This window comes from Dipodomys ordii, unplaced genomic scaffold, assembly GCF_000151885.1.
Source record: "Dipodomys ordii isolate 6190 unplaced genomic scaffold, Dord_2.0 Scaffold211, whole genome shotgun sequence".
Classification (NCBI taxonomy): domain Eukaryota; kingdom Metazoa; phylum Chordata; class Mammalia; order Rodentia; family Heteromyidae; genus Dipodomys; species Dipodomys ordii.
Genome location: NW_012267427.1, coordinates 193,831 through 205,611, shown reverse-complemented (window position 1 = coordinate 205,611; position 11,781 = coordinate 193,831).

Genomic DNA, 11,781 nt, shown 5'->3' with positions numbered 1-11,781 from the left:
GGGGGGGCAGAGGGGCCCAGTGGGGAGCTGGGGGACAGAGGGGCTCAGCGGGGAGCCCGGGGGGCAGAGGGGTTCAGCGGGGAGCCCGGGGGTCAGAGGGGTTCAGCGGGGAGCCCGGGGCCAGTGGAGAGGGGGAGGCTGGTGCTCAGCTGGGAAGTGGCCAGCGTCCATGAATCCCAGTCATGAAAGCAAGTGGCGCAGTGTTGGCGGAGACGGCAGGGCCGGGTGTGGCCTGCGCCCCACAGGCTCCAGAGAGCTCAGCGGGTGATCCACGCGAGGCTGCTGATCACCGGGAATAACGGGAGCCACGCTGGGACCTGGCCAGGGCCGGGGCGCCGGTGTCCGGCCCAGCCCAGTGCTGCCCTGTCCCTCCACCCCTGCCTGGCAGGAGGTGACCCCTCTCTTCAGGCCGCGGCCCAGGACACCTGACAGGTCAGCCGGGGGGCGGAGGGGGTCTCCCTCCAAGGCGGGGGGACGCCGTCCTTCTGACCTGGCTCGTCTCCCAGAAGAACCCAGACCCCCACAGTTATATATTCTGGAAACATCTGTACCCCTACTGGCTGCCTCCAGGCTCTGCCCCGTCCCTCTTCCTGGAAGCCCCAGACGGGGAGCTGGGCCTGGCCTTTGGAGTGACCCCAGCCCCGCAGCCGCTGGGGGGCCGGCCCCTCCTGCCCAGCCCTTCCTTCACACCCCCACGCCCACGATGGCCCCAGGCCACAGAGCCCCAACGGCTGGTCTGTGGAGCCTACGCACGGAGCCCCCCCCCGGCAGACAGCTGCTCCCCACCCTGCAGCCCCTGCTGGAGGTGGACAGCACAGGCAGCCCAGGGGGCGGCTCACACCTGGAGGCCCAGCTGCTCCAGAAGGAGGCCGCTGAGATCCGAGGATGGAGGTTTGAAGTCAGCCTGAGACTCTTCTGGCCCCTGAACCACCCAAAAGCCAGCGGCTCAAGGAGCCAAGTGCCAGCCCTGAGCCCAAGAAAACCAAAAACCACCACCACCTGAGGACAGTGTCCAGACCCTGAGTTCAAGGCCCGGAGCTGGCGGGAGCGCACACACGCACGCGCACACACGCACGCGCACACACACGTGCGCACACACGTGCACACGCGTGTGCACGCACACACACGCACGCGCGCACGCACGTGCACACAGCGCACGCACACACGTGCACACACACGCGCGCACACGCACGCGCACACACACGCGCACACACGCGCGCACACACGCATGTGCACAAACATGCGCGCGCACACGCACACACACGTGCATACACACATGTGTGCACGCACACGCATGTGCACACGCACACACACACGCACACACACGTGCATACACACATGTGTGCACGCACACGCATGTGCACACGCACACACACGCACACACACGTGCACAAACACACACGTGCGTACACACGCGTGCGCGCACACACGCACGCGCGCACATGCACGTGCGCGCACACACGCGCGCACACGCATGTGCACACGCACGCACGCGCGCACACTCACGTGCACACACACGTGCACACACACGCACGCACGCTCACACACACGTGCACGCACGTGCACACACACGTGCACTCACGTGCACACACGTGCGCGCGCACACGTGCGCACACACACGCGCGCACACACGTGTGCACACACACGCAACCACACGCACGTACACACACACGCGCGCACACACTGTGGTCAATATGACGGGCTGCCCGGGTCCCCAGGAGCCCCGGTCCCGCCCGGCCTCGGTCCCCGGTCCTCCACAGCCCTCCTCAGTCCTGGCGCCCCCCCCCGCCCCCCGCAGCTGCCAGCCGGCTCTGCACATCCTGTTGCTGTGGTTGCTAGGAGGTTTCCATGACAACTAATGGGATGAGGAAAGCCCAGCTGCTTCATCGCCCCCCCCCCGCCCCATGGTCACGACTGGACCTTGTGGGGCCGGGGCACCCATGGGGTCCAGGGGGGCCCCATGGACCCCTCCAGAAACCTGCGCCCCAGGGAATCAGGACGTGGGGTGCTGGGGAGCAGAATAGGCTGCACGGTTGTTGGGTGGCAGGAAGGGCGCAGAGGCGGGCGGCAGAGCCCCAGAGGGCCCCGGGTCCGCGGCCGGGACGGCAGGCAGACAGCACCTGTGCTCCTGTCCACAACCTCCATTTACACCGACTGGGCACAGAGAGGTCGGGGGTGTGGTCATGGTCACACAGCGCAGGGAAGGGCAGACACAGCCCGTGGCTCCCTGCAGGGCCGTGCCCACGCCCGTGGCTCCCTGGGGCCCCAGCCTCTGAGCCTTGGGTGGCAAAGCAGCCCAAGGGCACGGGGGAGGCTTGCTCCTGCCCCAGAACACAAAGCCCAGAGAGGCCAGGGCCGCGCGGCCGCCCCGGAGCAGAGAAGCTGCCTCCGCCGCGCCCCGTGGCCGGCCGCGCCTTCCCCCCCTCGGTGACCCCCCCTGCACCTGGGTCCCCAACCTCGTGTCTGGCACGGTGCCAGGCAGCAAGGGGCGTCCTGGAGCCCCACAGAGCCGGGCGGGGGGGGGACGAGGCGGAGCCGGCCGCTGAGGATGACCACGCCGAGCGGGGAGCGGACCTGGGGTCCCCAGCCCGCCCCTCACCCCCAGCCCAGAGCAGCGAGACGAAAGCACAGAGGGCGGGCCGCCGGTGGGGGCGCAGCCCCCCTGCGTACCCCCCCAGTGGCTGGGGGGCACAGCGGGCCTCGGCGCTTCCGAGGAGCTGCGTTGCCATGGTGACCCCGTTACCTGGCAACCGGCTGCTTGGTCCTGGCACCTGCTGTCAGCGCCCCAGCCAGCGCGCTCGGTGGCCCCGTGTCCCACAAGTCCCTTTGTCTCAGAAAAGCCCCAGTGAGGACCCCGGGGGACATTCCCAGTGAGAACCCGGGGGACAGTCCCAGTGAGGACCCCGGGGGACAGTCCCAGTGGGGACCCGGGGGACAGTCCCAGTGAGGACCCCGGGGGACAGTCCCAGTGAGGACCCGGGGGACAGTCCCAGTGAGGACCCAGGGGACAGTGCCAGTGAGGACCCCGGGGGGGACAGTCCCAGTGAGGACCCCGGGGACAGTCCCAGTGAGGACCCGGGGGACAGTCCCAGTGAGGACCCGGGGGACAGTCCCAGTGAGGACCCCGGGGACAGTCCCAGTGAGGACCCGGGGGGGGACAGTCCCAGTGAGGACCCGGGGGGGGACAGTCCCAGTGAGGACCCCGGGGGGACAGGCCGGCCGGCCCACGCGTGAGACCCCTCCCCAGGCCCGGACGGCAGGGAGCCATCCATCCTACTTCATACCCTCGACGTGCCACAACTCAGACCATGGGCGCGGGTGGCTGGCGGGGCCAGAAGGTTCAGGACACCATAGGAAGGAGGAGGTGGCGGCTCCCCGACCTGTGATGCCCAGGGACCACGTCCCCCCCCCGCCTGCCCGGCTCCCTCAGCACGGCGGGAACATGGGGCGAGGGGGGGGGGCTGAGCTGGTCCAGAACCCCACTCAGCCCGAGTGGACACCGGGCCCCCGAGGCCCTGCCCCGGGGCTGAGAGCGGACCTCACAGGGGCGTCCGGCGGGCCTCCCGGAGGAGGAGGTGCCCTCCAGCCAGAGGGAGCAGAGAGGAAGGGGACGGGGACCGAAGATCCGGCCGGCGCCTCGCACACCACCCCACGGACTGGGGGACCTGGAGGCCCAGGAGCGGGGAGGCCCAGCAGGGCGGAGGCCCAGCAGGGTGGAGGCCCAGGAAGCCCTGTCCCAGGAGGCCCCCTCGGCGTCCCCCACCCCTCCCCGCCCGGCTGAGCAGGCCGGGGCCTGGCGCTGATGCGGTGGTGGCAGGCGCCCCCTGCTGGCCGCAGAGCCGTCCTGCGGCCCAACCTCGTCTTCCTGAGCAGGGGCGGGCACTCAGGGAAGAGGCTCGGGACAGCTGGCTGTTCTGGAAGGTTCCTTCCTGCCTCCCCTCTTCTGTACCTGGGGATCTGGACAGCTGACACTCCCAGGGCAGTCGGCGGGGGCTTTGCTCCTAAGGCGGGGCGTGGCCGGTCCCAGGCTGGTGTTCAGCACAGGCCTTGAACCCCTGGCTCCTGCAGTCTTCCCCGCCGTCTCTCCAGTAGCCGGACTACGGGTGTGTACCACCGGCCCGGCAGTCTTCATGCGATTGATTGAACTAGGTCTCCCGTTCTGTGGCTAGCCGGGGCAGCGGTGGGCCAGCCTCCGCCCAGCCCTCACCCCTGGCCCCCTCCATGGCCTGTCCTCCCTCCTCAGAGGGAGGCCTCCCTGGGCCCCCGTCCCCTACTCCAGCCAGCCCGGTGATCCTGGGGGGGCTCCAACCCCCCGCACAGCAGAAAGGCTGGGCAGGGTGACCCGCGGGGCACTGCGTGGTGTGGTGCCCGTGGCTGCTCCTGCGCTGCCCGCAGGACCCACAGCGGGAAGGAAGGACGTCCGGTGAGGCCCGCGCCCCTCCCCATCCAGGGCCGCCGTGAGGAGGGGAATGTGTGGTGTGCTGCTGCCCTCTAGCGGCCCGTGCCAAGAAGGCCGCGAAGCCGCCGGGGACAAGGTGGCTGGGAAGGACGGGGCGCTCCCCCCCACGGCGCCCTCCAGTTAGCTACCGTCCGTTCAGCCTGTGGACCAGGGCAGAAGGCAAATGAAGGTGGTCGATGCCTGGGAGTGAGTGGGTGGCCTGGGTTCACAGGGCCCCTGGGGGCACGGGGCTCACGCCTGTCATCCCGCCACTGAGGAGGCGATCGAGGTTCAAAGCCACCTGGGGCAGGAAAGCCCATGAGACTCCTACCTCCAGTGAACCGCCAGAAAGCCCCAAGTGGAGCTGTGGCTCTAGTGGTAAAGCAGTAGCCTTGAGCAGACAAGCTCGGGGACAGTCCAGGCCCTGAGTTCAAGCCCCAGGACGCACACCTGAATCAAGGCACCTCCCAGAGCCACGCCGGTGGTGACGGAGCTGAAAGCACAGAGGGGTGAAAGGCGGGGGGGGGAGGGGGAGCAGAGGAGGGGCAGAGGAGGGGGAGGCGGGGTAGAGGGGGAGCAGAGGAGGGGGCGGAGGGGGGCGGAGGGGGCGGGGGGGGGGGGGGGGGGGGGGGGGGGGGGGGGGGGGGGGGGGGGGGGGGGGGGGGGGGGGGGGGGGGGGGGGGGGGGGGGGGGGGGGGGGGGGGGGAGGAGGGGGGGGGGGGGGGGCCTGGGCGGGGGGGCGGAGGGGGGGTGGAGGGGAGCAGAAGGGGCGGGAGGGGCCTGGGCGGAGGGGCGGAGGGGGGGTGGAGGGGAGCGGAAGGGGCGGGGGGGCCGGGGCGGAGCTCCTCTTCACTGCCGTCCTCTCCTGTGTGCAGTGTGATGCATCTTTCTGGGGGCCCCTTCTGTGGGGGACAGGGACCCCCCTCTGCTCTCAGGAACACCCCAGGTGTCTGGAGGCCACCTCGAGAAGGAGCAGGGGGGACAGCCACTGAGGGCAGCATTTGCAGTCAGACCTGGATTCCCGTCCAGCCCTGGCCCTGCCCTCCGCCCCGCCTGGTGAGGGGGACGGGCATTAGCACACCCATGCAGGGAACCATCCAGAAAATGCTTGGCTGAGGCTCAGTGTCAAAGGTCAGCTGCGGGGGGGGGGGGCTGGGAAGGTGGCTCAGTGGTAGAGCGCTTGCCTTGCATGCATGAGGCCCTGGGTTCAATTCCTCAGCACCACATAAGCAGAAAAAGCCACAAGTGTCACTGTGGCTCAAGTGGTAGAGTGCTCGCCTTGAGCTGAAGAGCTGAGGGACAGCACCCAGGCCCAGAGTTCAGGCCCCACGACCAGAGCAAAAAAAAAAGATCAGCTGCTCAGATCACAGAACAGAGACACACACACACACACACACACACAGTGACATACAGACAGACACACAGAGACAGACACACACACAGACACACACACAGAGATACACACATAGACACACACAGAGACACACATACAGATAGACACAGACACATACACACACAGACACACACACACAGTGACATACAGACAGACACACACAGAGACACACACATATACACAGACAGACAGACACAGACACACACACAGACACAGACACACAGAGACACACAGACAGACAGACACAGACAGACACACACACACAGACACACACACACAGACAGACAGACACAGACAGACACATACAGACACACACACAGACACATACACACAGTGACACACACACACAGTGACATACAGACAGACACACACAGAGACACACACATATACACACAGACACAGACACACACACAGACACACACACACAGACACACACAGACAGACAGACACAGACAGACACATACAGACACACACACACAGACACACACACACAGACACACAGACAGACACACACACAGACAGACACACACACACACATACACACACACACACACAGACATGGCAGTTTTGAGATATATTGTGAAGCCAGTGATTGCTGGCGTAGGTATGGAGGTACCAATCGATTAGCCAGGACAGAAGGCCTGGAAATGGACCTGTATATGTACAGTCAACAAGGAGAAATCACAAACAGTGCTGAGATCATGGAACTCTGCATGTGCAGGAATGCAGCCAGATCTGCACTCCACCCACACGCTGACCGACCCACAACACGCTGAGAAGCAGAACAGGTGTAGCCTTCTTGAGTCTGTGTGTCTGTCTGTGTGTATGAGTCTGTGTGTGTATGAGTCTGTGTTTGTGTATATGTGTGTCTGTCTGTGTGTGTGTCTGTGTGTATATGAGTCTGTGTGTGTGTGTTTGTGTGTCTGTCTGTGTATGAGTCTGTGTTTGTGTATATGTGTCTGTCTGTGTGTGTCTGTGTATATGAGTCTATGTTTGTGTATATGTGTGTCTGTCTGTATATGTGTCTATGTGTGTCTCTGTGTGTATGAGTCTGTGTGTATATGTGTGTGTGTGTATGAGTCTGTGTTTGTGTATATGTGTGTCTGTCTATGTGTGTATATGTGCGTCTGTATGTGTGTGGGTCTTTGTGTGTCTGTGTGTATGAGTCTGTGTTTGTGTATATGTGTGTCTGTCTGTATGTATGTATATGTGTGTCTGTATGTGTGTGTGTCTGTGTGTGTGTCTGTGTCTGTGTGTGTCTGTGTCTGTGTCTGTGTGTATGAGTCTGTGTTTGTGTATATGTGTGTCTGTCTGTGTGTGGGTCTTTCTGTGTATGTGTATGAGTCTGTGTTTGTGTTTGTGTATATGTGTGTCTGTGTGTGTATATGTATGTCTGTCTGTGTATGGGTCTTTCTGTGTGTGTGTGTGTATGAGTCTGTGTTTGTGTATATGTGTGTCTGTGTGTGTATGTGTGTATGAGTCTGTGTGTGTGTATATGTGTGTCTGTGTGTGTATATGTGTGTCTGTCTGTGTGTGGGTCTGTGTGTGTGTGTGTGTATGAGTCTATGTTTGTGTATATGTGTGTCTGTGTGTGTATGAGTCTGTGTGTGTATATGTGTGTCTCTGTGTGTGTGTATGTGTGTCTGTCTCTGTGTGTGGGTCTATGTGTGTGTGTGTATATGTGTGTACATGCTTGTGCCAGTTCTGAGGCTTGAACTCAGGGCCTGGATGCTGTGTCTGAGCTTTTTCACTCAGGGCCAGCACGCTATCACTTGAGCCACAGCTCCACTTCAGCATTTTTAGTAGTTAATTGGAAATAAGAGTCTCATGAACGTTCCTGCCTGGGCGGGCTTTGAACTGCGACCCTCAGATCCCAGCCTCCTGAGTGGCTGGGGTTCCAGGCCTGAGCCCCTGGCACCTGGAATCAGCAACTTTTAAAATATGACACTAACAACACAAACACCCAAGAAAACAGTAGATAACTTGAACCTAAGAACTTGTGTACCTTGAAGAACACTGGAAAGTGCAAAGACAACCCAAAGACTCTGCTAAAGTATGTGTAAATCGAGAATCTAAAGAAAAGTCCAGTACCCAGAATGTATTTTAAAATATCCATCAAGCCAGACAGGCCAGCACGCGTCTGTCTATAACTGCAGCACTCGGGAGACTAAAGGAGGAGGACGTGAGTTTGAGACCAGCCCGGGCTATGGAGAGAGATTCTGTCACAGAAAGAAAGAAAAGAAAAAAGGAAGAGGGGAAGAGGAAAGGGGAGGGAGGGAGGAGAGGCGGGGGGGCCGGGCCCCCATCCAGACACACAGGAGCCCAGGCTGGCCTGGCACAGAGCGAGACCCTACTGCAAACAATTCACACACCAGGTGCCAGTGGCTCACTCCTGTAATCCCAGCTGTTCAGGGGGTGAAATCTGAGGATCAGGGTTCCAAGCAAGCCAGACAGTGCATGACCCAACACAAATTAACCACCAAAACACCAGGAATGGAGCTGTGGTTCAAGTGGTAGAGCGCTAGCCTTGAGGTTAAAAAACCAAAAAGCTCAGGGACAGCACCCAGGTCCTAAATTCAAGCCCAGGACACACACACACACACACACACACAAGAATTTTTTAAGGCATAATAAAGTCTTTAGCTGGGCTTGGTGGCTGACTCCTGTCACCCCAGCTACTTGGGATACAGACACGGGACAGGGCATGAAGCTGGGCTGGGCCCAGGGACATTTCAGATGAGGCCACGGGTGTGGGCCGGTGGTTTAACCTGGCTGGGGCTGCCCGGCCCTCGGGGTAATAAAGGCACTGAGCGTTCCTCCCTGGAAAAAAGAAAAAAGAAGGAACACAACACCAGGACGCAGTTTCTCTCGATAGCTGGAAAACGTTCACTGGGGAACTGAAAAGAACTGAACCTCGGGGGGCGTTCCCCGCACCTCTGCAGGGCGCCCTCTCAGCCTGTCCATCCGGGGCAGGGGGGAGCGGGGAGAGACTCCCCCTCCAGCCCCACCCCTTCCCCCAGAGGGTGGGGATTACAGGTGTGGACCACCATGCCCAGGCCCAAGGCTGGGGTTTTTTGTTTTTGTTTTTATGAACAGAATTCATAGACGGGTTTCCATGCTTTAGAAAACTGCTATAATCAAGGTGGCTCACACCTGTCATCCTAGCAACTTGGGAGGCTGAGATTTGAGGATCGCAGTTCGAAGCCAGCCTGGCCAGGAAAGTCCTTAAGGCCCTCATCTCCAATGAGCTACCAGAAAACCAGAAACGGGGCTGTGGCTCAAATGGTAGTAGCCCTGTAGGGCCTTGAGCAAAAAAATTGAGAGAGAGCCCCCAGGCCCCAAGTTCTACCTCAGTGCTGGTGTGGAACACAAAACCCTTTGATAAATGTAATTCTTGTTTTTTTTCGTTTTTGGTGAGAGGAGAGCCTCGTTGTTTTGTTCACAGCCGGTGCTCTACCACTTGAGCCGTACCTCCAGCCTGACCTTCTGCCAGCGCATGGGCACTCCACGCCACCCCTGGCCTGGCCGCTCCGCAGCTTTCCAGAATGGTGGCTCAAGGCTTCGGGCTTCCGGCCGCCATTAACTGCACACGCCTTCCTCCTTGCCCAGAAGGGAAACCTTTTCCAAATTAAATGTCCCCTGAAGAGCGGCAGCTCCGTGGGCCTGGGGTCATCCAAGCCCCATGTCTCAGAGCCGCTTTCCACTCTGGAGGCCCGGCCCCCCTTGGGGGGACATGGGGCTCGGTATGCAGAAAGGAAGCACCCAGCACCGCCTGGAAGGAAGGCAAGGGCTAGGTGCCCAGCGGCCCCAGGCTGGCCAGCGCCGGGCGGAAGGCTCAGACAGCGCCAGGTGGAGGGCTCGGCCAGCGCCGGGCGAAAGGCTCGGCCAGCCCAGCGGCCCCCGGGCTTGGTCAGCACCAGGCAGAGAGCTGGGACAGCCCCGGCTGGGGAGATCTGGGGCCATTCATGTCCATTCATTGTCTCCACGCTCCTCCATGGGTTTGGAGACAGAAATCAATCAGCACGGAAGTGGCTCTGTGGCTCAAGTGGTAGAGCGCTAGCCTTGAGCTGAAGAGCTGAGGGACAGCGCCCAGGCCCAGAGTTCAGGCCCCACAACCGCCCAAAAAAAAAAAAAAAAGAAATCAATCAGCACCCAACCCAACCCCGCCAAGCATCTGTCACGCTCTGGAGGGCGATGGCACACAAAGGTGTCACCACAGCCAGGCGCCGGGGGCTCACGCCTGTCATCCTACCTACTCAGGAGGCTGAGATCTGAGGATCGCCGTTCAAAGCCAGCCCGGGCAGGCAAGTCCGTGAGACTCTTATCTCCAATGAACTGTCAGAAAACCAGAAAAAAATGTTATTCCATCCCTTATCTCTGAGCAAACCAGGTTTTCCTGAGCAAATTCCATGGGGTGCCCATGACCCTTGGGGGCCCTTGCTGGCAGAGACAAACAAGCTGAGTGAAGGCCGGTTCACATCCAGGGCGGCGTGCCCCTCTCGCTGGCCAAGTGCACCTAGGGAGGTCCCTGGGGGTCAAAGGCAAAAGCATCTGAAGCCTGGGACAGTTGGGGACCTGGTCCCTCTGCCTGTCTGAGGGCCCGTGGGGGGTTGGGGGACACCAATGGGAAGGCGGAGGTGGAGGTGAGGGGCTGGGTCACCCCTCACCTCGTCACCCTCCCCCACGGAGCCACACGGAGGTCAGGACAGTGCTGGAGCGACACAGAGGTCCCTTCCTGCCTGAGAGGAGAACAGCGGTCAGTGCCACCTGGAGACTACTGTGAGCTCTGACCCCCCGCCCCCGCCAGGGACGGCGGCCAGCGCCCGCACAGCTGACCGCGGCCAGCAAAAGTGGGATCCCCGGCCACACGCTGCCCTGGGAACAGCCGCTCTGTCTCTCAGGGGCTCTGAGCCTGCCGCTGGCCCTGGGGGCGAGGGGGGCCCCACGCACCCCCCCCCAAGGACACACCAAGGCCAGCTGGGAAAGGAGCCCAGTCAGGGCCGGCCGGGGCTCTCGCTGCCTGACTGCCCTCGGCTGGCATTTCCTGCCTTACTTAGGTCCCGGAGCGAGGCCAGGGAGGCCTTGGGGGACCTAGACACCCCGAAGCCAACAGACAAGGCAGGCAGTGAACAGGTTACCCTGGAGCCTCTCCGTCCAGCGTGCGTCCATGCTGCCCGCCGGCAGGCTCCATGCGGGCATGGCCGCCAGCAGCGTCTCCCAGGAGGAGCCGGGCCACAGCGGCAGAGCCCCTGATGGCGGCCTGGGACGCTCCCCCGTCCCGGAGCCCGGGAGCACGGAGTGGGGGGGGAAGCCTCTGCCGAGCCCGGGAGCACGGAGGGGGGAGGGAAGCCTCCGCCGAGCCCGGGAGCACGGAGGGGGGAGGGAAGCCTCCGCCGAGCACGGAGCACGGAGGGGGGAGGGAAGCCTCCGCCAAGCCCGGGAGCACGGAGTGGCGGGGGAAGCCTCCGCCCGGGAGCACGGAGGGGGGAGGGAGCCTCTGCCGAGCCCCGGCCCCGGAGCACGGAGGGGGGGGGAGAGCCTCCGCCGAGCCCCGGAGCACGGAGGGGGCAGGGAGCACGGGGCCTCCCGGAGCCCAGTGCCTGGACGCACTCGGGCCTCGTACACCCGGCAGGATGCCCACATCCGCCTGCCAAGGAACCCCAGACGCCCCCTGGAGCGGCAGAGGCCCCAAGGCCGCTTGAATTGCACCCAGAATTCTGCCCCTGCCTCTGGGGGCGCAGGTCCCGGCCAGATGGAATGAAGCAGTGCTAAACCAGAGCCGGGCTGGGGGGGGGGATGGCAGCCTGTGTCCCATCCCTTGAGCCGCGCCCACAGGCCCCGGCCGTCCCTGCACCCCCAAACAGCAGCCGTCCCTGCACCCCCAAACAGCAGCCGTCCCTGCACCCCCAGACAGCAGCCGTCCCTGCACCCCCAGACAGCAGCCGTCCCT